This window comes from Taudactylus pleione, unplaced genomic scaffold, assembly GCF_031769625.1.
Source record: "Taudactylus pleione unplaced genomic scaffold, aTauple2 ptg000433l, whole genome shotgun sequence".
Taxonomy (NCBI): Eukaryota; Metazoa; Chordata; class Amphibia; order Anura; family Myobatrachidae; genus Taudactylus; species Taudactylus pleione.
The window spans coordinates 760,605-773,367 of NW_028284835.1; positions in this window are offsets into that span (position 1 = coordinate 760,605).

Here is a 12,763-nt window from a genome sequence, read left to right on the forward strand (position 1 = left end):
CTGAGCTTGCCTTTATAGACATGTAGAACACGGGAGCCCTCTATGTGAGGATGATCTGGCCTTTATACACATGTAGAACACGGGAGCCAGTATGTGAGAATGATCTTGCCTTTATACACATGTAGAACACTGGATCCTTTAGGTCAGGCTGAGCTGCCCTTTATACACCTATAGAACACGGGAGTCCCTAGGTGAGGCTGAGCTGACCTCTATACACATGTAGAACATGGGAGCCCCTAGGTGAGGCTATACTGACCTCTATGCACATGTAGAACACGGGAGCCTCTAGGTGAGGCTATGATGACCTCTTTACACATGAAGAACATGGGAGGCTAATCCAACTGTCATAAAAATGTACAACATGGGAGACTGATTTGACCTTTTTACAGATATAGAACATAGTGTGTTCTATATGTGCCTCCCACTATATATGAGGCTGATCTGACTATTATACACATGTAGAACATAGGACATGTATGTGAGTCTTATCTGACCGTTACCACATGCAGAACATATGGACCTGTATATGAGATTGTGATGAAACAAATGGTAAGGCCCTGGGTACTATGACTTGGTGCCGAGTAGTGCAGAAAACAGTGTACTGTAATGTATAGAAAGACACTTTCCCTCATTGATATTTTGCAATGTTGTAGAAGATTTTTCAACATATACAGGAAATGTAACCGAAGGAACAATATCGTGTAATACCTTCAAGCCAATCTCATGGGATGTACGTGACAGACCATAATTAGATAATTCTTAGGTAAAAGTTGTGTATACATCAGTCTTAGTGACAAACAAGTAATTTTAGCTCATAGTCGCTGTAAGTTACTTATGCCCGGCTGCTACACCAACAATCAGTGAGATCTGTCTGCATTCAGAATTGTGTACAACTCAGAATCAGGGCCTGTACGTGAGGCTGACCCGGCCTTTATACACATGTACAACATAAGGATCGGTATATGAGGCTGACCCGGCCTTTATACACATGTACAGCATAACGATCGGTATATGAGGCTGACCCGCCCTTTATACACATGTACAACATAAGGATCGGTATATGAGGCTGACCCGGCCTTTATACACATGTACAACATAAGGATCGGTATATGAGGCTGACCCGGCCTTTATACACATGTACAACATAAGGATCGGTATATGAGGCTGACCCGACCTTTATACACATGTACAACATAAGGATCCGGTATATGAGGCTGACCCGACCTTTATACACATGTACAACATAAGGAACGGTATGTGAGGCTGACCCGGCCTTTATACACATGTACAACATAAGGATCGGTATGTGAGGCAGACCTGGCCTTTATACACATGTAGAACATATGGATCGGTATATGAGGCTGACCCGGCCTTTATACACATGTAGAACATATGGATCGGTATATGAGGCTGACCCGGCCTTTATACACATGTACAACATATGGATCGGTATATGAGGCTGACCCGGCCTTTATACACATGTACAACATATGGATCGGTATATGAGGCTGACCCGGCCTTTATACACATGTACAACATATGGATCGGTATATGAGGCTGACCCGGCCTTTATACACATGTACAGCATAAGGATCGGTATATGAGGCTGACCCGGCCTTAATACACATGTACAGCATAAGGATCGGTATATGAGGCTGACCCGACCTTTATACACATGTACAACATAAGGATCCGGTATATGAGGCTGACCCAGCCTTTATACACATGTAGAACATATGGGGTGGTGTGTGAGGCTGATTCGGCATTTATACACATGTACAACATAGGGGACAGTATGTGAGGGTGATCCGGCCTTTATACACAAATAATACATAAGAGGACAGCATGTGAGCCTGATCCGGCCTTTATACACATGTACAGTCAGGTGCATAAATATTGGGACATTGACAGGATTGTCATATGTTGGCCTCTATTCACCACCACAATGGCTTTGAAATGAAACAAACAAGATGTGCTTTAACTGCAGACTTTCAGAATTAATTTGAGGGTAATTACATCCAAATCAGGTGAACGGTGTAGGAATTACAGCGGTTTCTATATGTGCCTCCCACTTTTTAAGGGGCCAAAAGTAATGGAACAAACTAAACAATCCTAAATCTAACTTTCACTTTTTAATACTTTGTTGCAAATGCTTTGCAGGCAATTACAGCCTGAAGTCTGGAACGCATAGACATCACCAGACGCTGGGTTTCATCCCTGGTGATGCTCTGCCAAGCCTCTACTGCAAATGTCTTCAGTTCCTGCTTGTTCTTGGGGCATTTTCCCTTCAGTTTTGTCTTCATCAAGTGAAATGCATGCTCAATTGGATTCAGGTCAGGGGATTGACTTGGCCATTGCATAACATTCCACTTTTTAGCCTTAAAAAAACTCTTTGGTTGCTTTTGCAGTATGCTTCGGGTCATTGTCCATCTGCACTGAGAAGCGCCGTCCAATGAGTTCTGAAGCATTTGACTGAATATGAGCATATAATATTGCCCGAAACACTTCAGAATTCATTCTGCTGCTTTTGTCAGTAGTCACATCATCATTAAATACAAGGGAACCAGTTCCATTGGCAGCCATACATGCCCACGCCATGACACTACCACCAACATGCTTCAATGATGAGGTGGTATGTTTTGGATCATGAGCAGTTCCTTCCCTTCTCCATACTCTTCTCTTCCCATCACTCTGGTACAAGTTGATCTTTGTCTCATCTGTCCATAGGATGTTGTTCCAGAACTGTAATGGCTTTTTTAGATGTTGTTTGGCAAACTCTAATCTGGTCTTCCTGTTTTTTGAGGCTCACCAATGGTTTACATCTTGTGGTGAACCCTCTGTATTCACTCTTGTGAAGTCTTCTCTTGATTGTTGACTTTGACACATATACACCTACCTCCTGGAGAGTGTTCTTGATTTGGCCAACTGTTGTGAAGGGGTTTTTCTTCACCAGGGAAATAATTCTTCTGTCATCCACCACAGTTGTTTTCCGTGGTCTTCCGGGTGTTTTGGTGTTGCTGAGCTCTCCTGTGCGTTCTTTCTTTTTAAGAATGTTCCAAACAGTTGATTTGGCCACACCTAATGTTTTTGCTATCTCTCTAATGGGTTTGTTTTGATTTTTCAGCCTAATGATGGCTTGCTTCACTGATAGTGCTCTTTGGATCTCATATTGAGAGTCGACAGCAACTGCTTCCAAATGCAAATGTCACACCTAAAATCAACTCCAGACCTTTTACCTGCTTAATTGATAATGCAATAACGAAGGAATAGCCCACACCTGTCCATGAAATAGCTTTTGAGTTGATAGTCCCATTACTTTTGGCCCCTTAAAAAGTGGGAGACACATATAGAAACCGTTGTAATTCCTACACCGTTCACCTGATTTGGATGTAATTACCCTCAAATTAAATCTGAAAGTCTGCAGGTAAAGCACATCTTGTTTGTTTCATTTCAAAGCCATTGTGGTGGTGAATAGAGGCCAAAATTTGAAAATTCTGTCATTGTCCCAATATTTATGCACCTGACTGTAGAACATAGGGGGCGGTTTGTGAGGCTGATCCGGCCTTTATACACATGTAGAACATAGGGGACGGCATGTGAGGCTGATACGGCCTTTATACACATGTAGAACATAGGGGGTGGCATGTGAGGCTGATCCGGCCTTTATACACATGTAGAACATAGGGGGTGGCATGTGAGGCTGATCCGGCCTTTATACACATGTAGAACATAGGGGGTGGCATGTGAGGCTGATCCGGCCTTTATACACATGTAGAACATAGGGGGTGGCATGTGAGGCTGATCCGGCCTTTATACACATGTAGAACATATGTTTCTTTAGGTGAGGCTGATCCGGCCTTTATACACATGTAGAACATATGTTTCTTTAGGTGAGGCTTGTCTAAACTTTATACACAATAGACTTCATGTTCTACATGTCAGACTGTATTTATATGTGTTGTTGATGTGTGAATAGACAGAAATACAGATGAGTAGAGGGGAGATCAGGAAATGTGTGACGTGTATCTGTCACTTACACGGAGGCGGCTGAGCTCGTCTGATGCCTATTCATTTACTAATGTCAAATACTGATGAGGTCCTGGTTCCGCGCGAGCTGCATTCTCAGGATGTTCAGCCTGGCAGCCTCCTGTGTAACAATGTCTTTGTAAGGGGGTGATACAAAGATGTTCTGCCCCCTGGTGGATAATAATCAGGATGTTATTTAACTTACGTTAAATCCTTTTGTCTGATTCTTTGGGGGATCCTGAAAACCTTGGGGCAGTGCTGCACCTGACCAATATGGTGCCCTAGACAAGATTTTAGCTGCACAGCCAAAGTGTGAGAGGGCATGCTCGGACTTACTGTACATCTGGGGACCCTGTTCCTGCTCCAGATACTAAGGACTCCCCAACATGTTCAACCACCCCTGCATACACTGTCCCCAAGTGTCCTTAGTACATAAGCACCAGCGACCCGTGTAATTCCACTCACCGTCCTGTCCAGCATCTTCCTGCTACCCACGTTTGATACCCAGCTCAGTGCCACCACTTACCCCGCCAGTTTCCGAGTTCACAGCAGCAGTAGAGACAGAACACAATTAGAACCCTCCTGGCCACCTGTGCTCCCATTGGTCATAAGCCACACTCAGCTCGCCTGCTGATTGGTTGCTGGCAACCGGTTTCCTCCAGCTGCTGTTGATTGCATTAGGGGGTAGGAGAGGGAGTTTTGACAGACGATTGATATAATACAAGGTAGGCGCATGTACAAACTGATAGAGGAGGAGGAAGGCCTCGCCAGGCGATTCCCGGACCACTCCAGGATTAGGCAGTCTCTGGACTCCGGACAGCGCTGCTGATCTCCGCACTGTCCGGAGAAATCCCAGACGGTCGGCGACCTCTGCCCAGCCCGCCTCCTCTGGAGCTAGGTCGCCCTAGTCTATGCCTAGGTTGTTTATGCCCAGTGCATACTGAGTGGAGCGAGGAGCCTAACCACTTTAACTCAGGCTCCTCCCACTCCATATACTGTGATGGCTGCAGAGACCATTAATTTGTGAGGGAGAGGACTAAATAGGACATTGTCCCAACAATAATAGAAAGAAAAGCACTAGTGACTGCGTTCAGTGTCCCCGAAGGACTCAGAGAAAAGTAGTTAACATAAGCAAAAAATCCTGGGGGATACTGGAAACCTCGGGGACTTCTCAAAGCTGTCCCTAAGGGCGCGAGCACTTTCCACCCAAAATTCGCATCCCTGGATGCAAAAGTATTGATCTTATTACATTTTGTGTAAGTGTGCACCGGAGGCCAGGTGGCCGCTCTGCACCCTTGAACCAAGACACAGGGTAGATTTACTAACGCTTCTAAAGATGAAAAGAGGTAGAAAATTATAGACAGAATCTGGTTGCTAAGGGCAACACCACCACTTTTAATTTTTAGAAGCTTTAGTAAATCTACCCCCATGAAGCCCCCGCCAATCTGTTGGGATATGCCTTTAATGTATCCGGAACAGGCAGACCTGCTCCTTCATAATCCAGAACGTAATGGTCTCCTCAGAGGCTTGCCAGCCTCTCTTATGAGGCCGATATGGAATAAAGAGGTCACCTCTCCAGAGAACCTCCTTTCAGTGGTGTCCCTCCCTGCGGTGCCACCCAGTGTGAGGAGGGATGCCATGTGCACGGCGCCTCTAAAAAGGGCGTGGTCTCACAGAAGGGGTGTGGCCTCGCATCCCAAACCCAAGCCCCGGCCCGTGGAGATTATCACTGAGCTGGTGGGGGTTGCCGGAGGTGCAGAGTGCCGGCTCCATCACTGTGACAGGAGCTGAGTGCTGCACTTAATGCTACAGTGCAGCACCCGCCTCCTGGCACTAATGCTGGGCATACACTATACAATTATCTGTCAGATACCTGTCCAATCTGGCTGGTTGGAATGAAAACCTGGTAATGTATGGGAGCAAATGACAGTCGTTCATATGGTTTTATACACTGAAAAAAGGACAAAGCAATTGTTCAAATTTGTTACATTTGTGTGTTTTAACTTTTAACCAATTTGTGTGAACGACCATTTTTGGCTATTTTCCAGTGTTTGTGAGGAAATGGACGATTGTCATTTGCTCCCATACATTACCAGGTTTTCATTCCAACCAGCCAGATTGGACAGATATCTGACAGATAATTGTACAGTGGAGCCCACCGTGCTCCTCTCTCCGCTCACTACCCGTGCTCCTCTCTCCGCTCACTACCCGTGCTCCTCTCTCCGCTCACTACCCAGTGCTCCTCTCTCCGCTCACTACCCGTGCTCCTCTCTCCGCTCACTACCCGTGCTCCTCTCTCCGCTCACTACCCGTGCTCTACTCTCTGTTCACTACCCATGCTCCTCTTGCTGCTCACTAGCCATGCTCCTGTTTCCGCTCACTACCCGTGCTCCTCTCACTACCCGTGCTCTACTCTCTGTTCACTACCCATGCTCCTCTTGCTGCTCACTAGCCATGCTCCTCTTTCTGCTCACTACCCATGCTTCTCTTGCTGCTCACTAGCCATGCTCCTCTCTCCGCTCACTACCCATGTTCCTCTCTCTATACCCAAGGGTTACAGGGTATACAGTCTTTCTACTCCAGGGTCCTTAGGGATCCACAAGTATACCTTGGGGTATAGGCTTGGCTCCGCCATGGTCACCACACAGTTAAACTCTTCATCCCAGGGTGCACCGGGCCCCCTCCTATACCCCGCCCCCAGACCAAGGCACCTCAGTTTCAGTAGGTGCCCGGCCGGAGCTGGGTTACTGCACAGGGGGGCTGTGTTTCACAGCCCCTGAAGATCTTCAAGAGCAGTAACATGGACAGTCCAGCGGACGTCCATGTTACCGCTCAGACACCCCCACCGGCGCCAACCACCGGTAGCGATCTGGGGAACTTGGTGGGCTCTGGGGGGTTCCAGCTAGCGGAACCCCGAAGGCCTTGGACTGCGGCCGGACTTACGGGGGACATCACAAGGTAAGCAGCGGGAGTCTGCGGTAGGCGCCCGCTGTTGCGCAGTCCGGCTTCCCCAGGGCTGGGGTCTCCCTGGGGACGGCAGTATAGTGGAGCCAGGCACTGAGCCTGCGCTCACACTAGACTACCAGGGATGCGGGGCTGGAGCGTTATGGACGCGCTCCAGCAGCCTGGGGGGTTAATGGCCTGCCAGAGGAGGACGCCTTCCCTGTTCAGTACAGGAGGCTCCTCCCTTCACTGCTCTCAGACGCCTTACTCTGAGGTTTTGGCGGGCTGAGGCAGTGATCTCCAGGGCCCGCCTCCCTTCATTCCTCCGGCGGCCATCTTAAGCGAACACTGTGGATGCGGTTGCGGAGTCTGGTGCCCCTTACATACCTCTCCTCTAAGGTCAGAGTATATAACTCTATCGCTACTGGGCTGCTGCTCAGTGTAGGGGATAGTACAGTTAGTGCAGATAATTTTCTGCATTGTATGTGACCTTTATGCTAGCGCTGTGTGTCTGATTCTTCTCCCTGTCAGCCATTTTACTATGCCTATTCTTCTTCCTGCTCAGCCCCCTCGGTGCCAGTACTATCAGGGTGGGAATCTGCCCCACAGTTAAAAATGTATTACTGTGGCAGAAGTCACATACCAACATGTCCAGTGAGGACTCTGTTAGGGTTGCACCTCTCCTATTTTCCAGCTCCAGATGTAAAGCAGGTGTGGGGGAGGGGGCGGTACTGCATTTTTAGCCATTCCTGGTACATCCGCTGTACCCAGCACCTCCCAGGAACCACCTTGGGCTTGTTTTGCACAGGCCTTGAATGTCCTTGTAAATAGGTTGATAGTCCTTCCTGCGTTTCCCCAATTGGGGTTCGCACAACAGGCAGTAGTCCCGTCTCCAGTACTAGGGGTTCCGGGGCCGATGGTAATGGCGCAATGCCCCCCGCAACAGGTTCTTGCTCCGGCAGACCCTGTTTGGTCTAATTCTGTGTCAGCTACGGTACAGAATACTGCTGAACAGGATTCATCTAGACCTGCTAAGAGGCCATTATTGTCATATCCATCCACACAATATGATGACGGGTCGTCTGATAAGGGTGAAATTCTAGATTTGTCTGACACAAACAGGGGCGGAGGTTAAATCTAGTATATATATTCCAGGTCTCATACGGGCGGTCCGTGCGGCCATGGTGATTACTGATGATAACCTACCTGCAGCACCTACTCAGGCTTATTTTAAAGAGGTTAAAGGAGCTGCAGCAGTTTTTCCTCTATCTGGCCAGTTAGTAGATCACTTGGAGGAGGCCTGGAAATCTCCGGGAAAAAGATTTCAGCCTCACAAACGTTTGGCCCGTGCATACCCTTTTGCGGAAGATTATTTCACTAAATTGGAGTCTCCGCTTCAGGTGGACTCTCATGTGACGTGCTTAGTAAAGAGTGCGACTTTACCAATGCCATCCATGTCTTCTCTGACGGATCCTACAGACCGTAAGGTGGAGGTGTGCCTTAAGTCTATCAATTCTCTCACCGCAGGAGCATCCAGACCAGCTATGGCAGTCTACTGGGTGGCCCAGGCTATGGAAAGATGGGCGGATGCATTGGAAGCACCGTCTGCTTCGGAGGGTACCAGTGAACAGGTTGTGTTAGTAGGAAACATCCGGGATTCCGCTACGTACATTAACGAAGCGGCCTTGGATTTAAGCCTTCTTACCTCTAGGATTTCCGCGGCGGCCGTGGCCGCCCAATGCTCCTTGTGGTTACGTTCTTGGAGGACGGACCCTCAATCCAAGAAATGCTTGGAATGCTTACCTTATAATGGGTAGGTCCTGTTCGGACCAGCTTTGGACAAGATAGTGGACAAGCTGGCGGCTGCATGTCTACCTTCAGCTCCGACTCAGTCTAGATCTAAAAATCCATCCTTTCGGCCCTATCACCCACAGGGCAAACCTAAGGTGCAGTCCTTTCCAAGATCTTCAGGTCCCAAAAAGACCGCTAAGCCCAAGAAACAAGCTTGGAGTACCAGACGTCCAGCAGTCAAGCCAGAAGACAAACCCTCAGCCTGACGGGTTGGGCCTCCCCTTGGGGGACCCCAAGGTGGGAGTCCGACTTCTGCGATACGCCCAGTGTTGGTACCAGACCACCACAGACACTTTGGTAAGGGAAGTGGTATCTCAGTGATATGCCCTCTCCTTCCGCAGAAGGCCTCCTCATCAGTTCTTTGCAGCAGGTCTTCCTTCAGATCCAACGAAGGCTCTAGCGAATCAGGAGGTGGTGCACTCCATGCTCCAGATGGGAGTTATAGAACCTGTTCCCTTTACCCTAAGGGGGACGGGATATTACTCCAACCTCTTTCTGGTCCAAAAACCAAATGGATCAGTCCGACCTATCCTCAACTTCAAGTCCCTGAACAAGTTTTAAGGGTCCTTCAGTTCCGAATGGAGACTCTGCGTTCTATTGTGTTAGCTATGCAGCCTGGGGATTTTATAGTGTCCCTGGATATTCAGGATGGTTACCTGCATATCCCCATTGCCAAGGCGCATCAGCGTTACCTCAGATTTGCGGTGTCGGACCACCATTACCAGTTTCAGGCTCTACCGTTTGGCCTTTCCACGGCTCCTCGGGTGTTCACAAAGGTAATGGCGGTACACCTGCGGTTGCAGGGAGTTTGTCTGTTACCTTTCTTGGACGACCTTCTGTTGTTGGCAGGGTAGCCACAGGTCCTTTGCAACCATCTGCAACTGACAATATCAGTGTTGCAGGCTCACGGCTGGCTAGTGAACTGGAAGAAGTCCTCTCTAATTCCTTCTCAGATCAGGCTCACTCCGGAGGTGCGCCTGTCCCTGACCTGGTTACAGAAGTCCCATCTCAACAGGGGACGTCCATTTTGGATTTCGGATTGGGTCCTAACAACGGATGCCTGCCTTCGGGGCTGGGGCGCTGCTCCTCGGCCCACATGTCTTCCAGGGCCGATGGATGTCAGCGGAATCGGTCCTGCCAATCAATATATTGGAGCTTCGGGCAGTGTCCAGAGCGCTGCAACAAGCAGGACTTTTCCTGCAGGGAAAACCCGTAGAGGTTCAGTCAGACAACGCCACCACGGTGGCTTACCTAAACCGTCGAGGAGGAACCGAGGTCAAGCAGCTCTAAGGGAGGTATCCCGCATTCTGATTTGGGCAGAACACAATCTCCCAGCCATTTCGGCTGTGTTCATCCCAGGAGTGCTCAACTGGGAAGTGGACTTCCTCAGCCGCCACGATGTACACCCGGGGCAATGATCTCTTCACCAGGAGGTGTTCCAGCTCCTGGTGGGCAAGTGGGGTCTTCCCGAAATAGACCTCATGGCCTCCAGAGACACCCGCAAACTGTGAGCATACGGATCCCGAACAGGAGATGCAGGGGCTCTCCTGGTGGATGCTCTGTCGGTACGGTGGAACTTCCAGTTCGCTTACCTGTTTCCTCCGTTCTCCCTTCTGTCTCGAGTAATTCGAAAGTTCAGGCAGGAAGGAGGCAAGATCCTGCTGGTGGCTCCTGCGTTGCCCAGACGGAATTGTTACTCGGATCTTCAGTGTCTGTCCATCGACACTCCATTGCCGTTACCTCAACGTCCGGACCTGTTGTCTCGGGGTCCTTGCCTCTACTCAGACCTGAGTTGTCTGTCTTTGACGGCGTGGCACTTGAGACTTCCCTCTTGAGGTCTAAGGGTTTCTCCAGAGCGGTGAATACCATGCTACGAGCGCAGAAACCTGCTTCAGCTAAAAATTACCACAGGGTGTGGCATACTTATTTTGAGTGGTGTCGCCCTAGAGGGTATGATCCTCAGGAGTTTCGGATATCCAGAGTGCTGGCTTTCCTACATGCAGGCTTAGATCTAGGTCTACGCCTCGCTTCACTGAAGGTGCATGTTTCTGCCCTGTCGGTTTGGTTTCAGCATAGGATTGCTACGCTGTATGATATCCGCACCTTTCTGCAGGATGTCATTCGCATCCAGCCTCCCTTTGTCCCTCTGGTGGCTCCGTGGGATTTGGCTGTGGTCATGAGGGCGCTCCAAGGTCCTCCTTTCCAACCTCTGGGTTCCGTGCATTTGAAATGGCTTATGACAAAGACAGTGGGCCTGATAAAGAGCCACTCGCAAAAAGCGAGCGCTCGCTCTGAATCAGGGCGGATGTTTTTTTTTTTTAAAAACGGCCTCCTGGCCGCTCGCATAGCTGTGGGTGACCACCCACAGCTCTTGCGAGCGGCCAGGTGAAGGTCGCGACCATCGGGATTGCGATGAGACCCTTGTGGTAGGGTCTCGTTCCCGTAAGCCCCAGTGAGCTTCCTCCTCTAATAGAGCAAGAAGCTCAACTACTGACATCACTAGTGATGTCAGTAGGGCCGCCCTCAAACGGCAGGCGCCTCCCCTCCCCGCCTACAAAACGAGGCGAGCTGTTGATCAACATCGACAGCCGCCCCGTTTGTAGCGAGCCCCGGAGCGAGTGATTTCTCACTCGCTAAGGGGCTTGCACACGCTGTGCGAGTGCAATGCCCCAACATCAACCCGCTTGCGAGCGGGTCTGAATCAGGCCCAGTGTTCCTGCTGGCTATTGCTTCGGCTAGAAGGATAACTGATTTGGGAGCTCTCTCCTGTCGTCCCCCCTTTCCGATTTTTCATTCGGACAAGGCGGTACTTCGTACCCGCCCTGATTTCCTTCCTAAGGTGGTGTCTAGTTTCCACATTAACAAAGAAATTGTGGTCCCAGCCTTTACTTCATTGGATCTCTCAGCTGGTGAGGCCTCTTTGGATGTGGTACGGGCTCTGCAGATTTATGTGGACCGAACCAGTTCTTTAATGAAATCGGACTCTTTGTTTGTCCTGTATGGTTTTCATAAGAGGGGTTGGCCTGCCAATAAGCAGACTTTGGCACGGTGGATTTGGAGGCTTATGCTCATGAGGGTCTTCCAGTGCCACCCTCTGTGAAGGCTCATTCTACGAGGTCTGTGGGTCCTTCGTGGGCAGCTCGCCGTGGTGCCTCGGCTGTTCACCTTTGCAAGGCGGCTATGTGGTCCTCTGTTCATACTTTTGTCAGGCAATACGCATTTGACACTTTTGCTTCTCAGGATGCTTCCTTCGGACGGCGGGTTCTCCTCTCTGCACAGGAGCGTCCCCTCTCTTGCAGGATACTGCTTTGGGACATCCCCAAGGTATCCCTGTGGATCCCTAAGGGCCCTGGAGTAGAAAACAAGAGATATGGTAAGAACTTACCTTTGTTATCTCTGTTTCTACGAAGTCCATAGGGTCCACAGGGCACCCGCCCTGACGCCCTGTGCTTCTGTAGGGTGTTGTTCTGGTTGCCAGTTTCTGTCTTCTTCTCTGTGAGAATGTGAATCTTGTGTGTTCTAGACTTTCTTCTTCCTTTTCTCTTCCTCCGGCCTATGGCTTGATACTAAAACTGAGGTGCCTTGGCCTGGGGGTGTGGTATAGGAGGGGGCCCGATGCATCCTGGGATGAAGAGTTTAACTGTGTAGTGCCCATGGCGAAGCCAAGCCTATACCTCAAGGTATCCCTGTGGACCCTAAGGACCTTGTAGAAACAGAGATAACAAAAGGTAAGTTCTTACCATCTCTCTTGTTTTATGTCGACATTCAGAATGTGAATTAGTGTACCTACAAACATCCACAGTTGCATTTCTGTTTTCCAATTAGGATTATATTACGATTTTCAGAATCTCTTATGATGGCAAAAATAATTTTATATCCAATTGTTTTTATAGGCCCTATTGATATTTTCTTATATATTAATCCATTACTCAGAGCAAGAAAG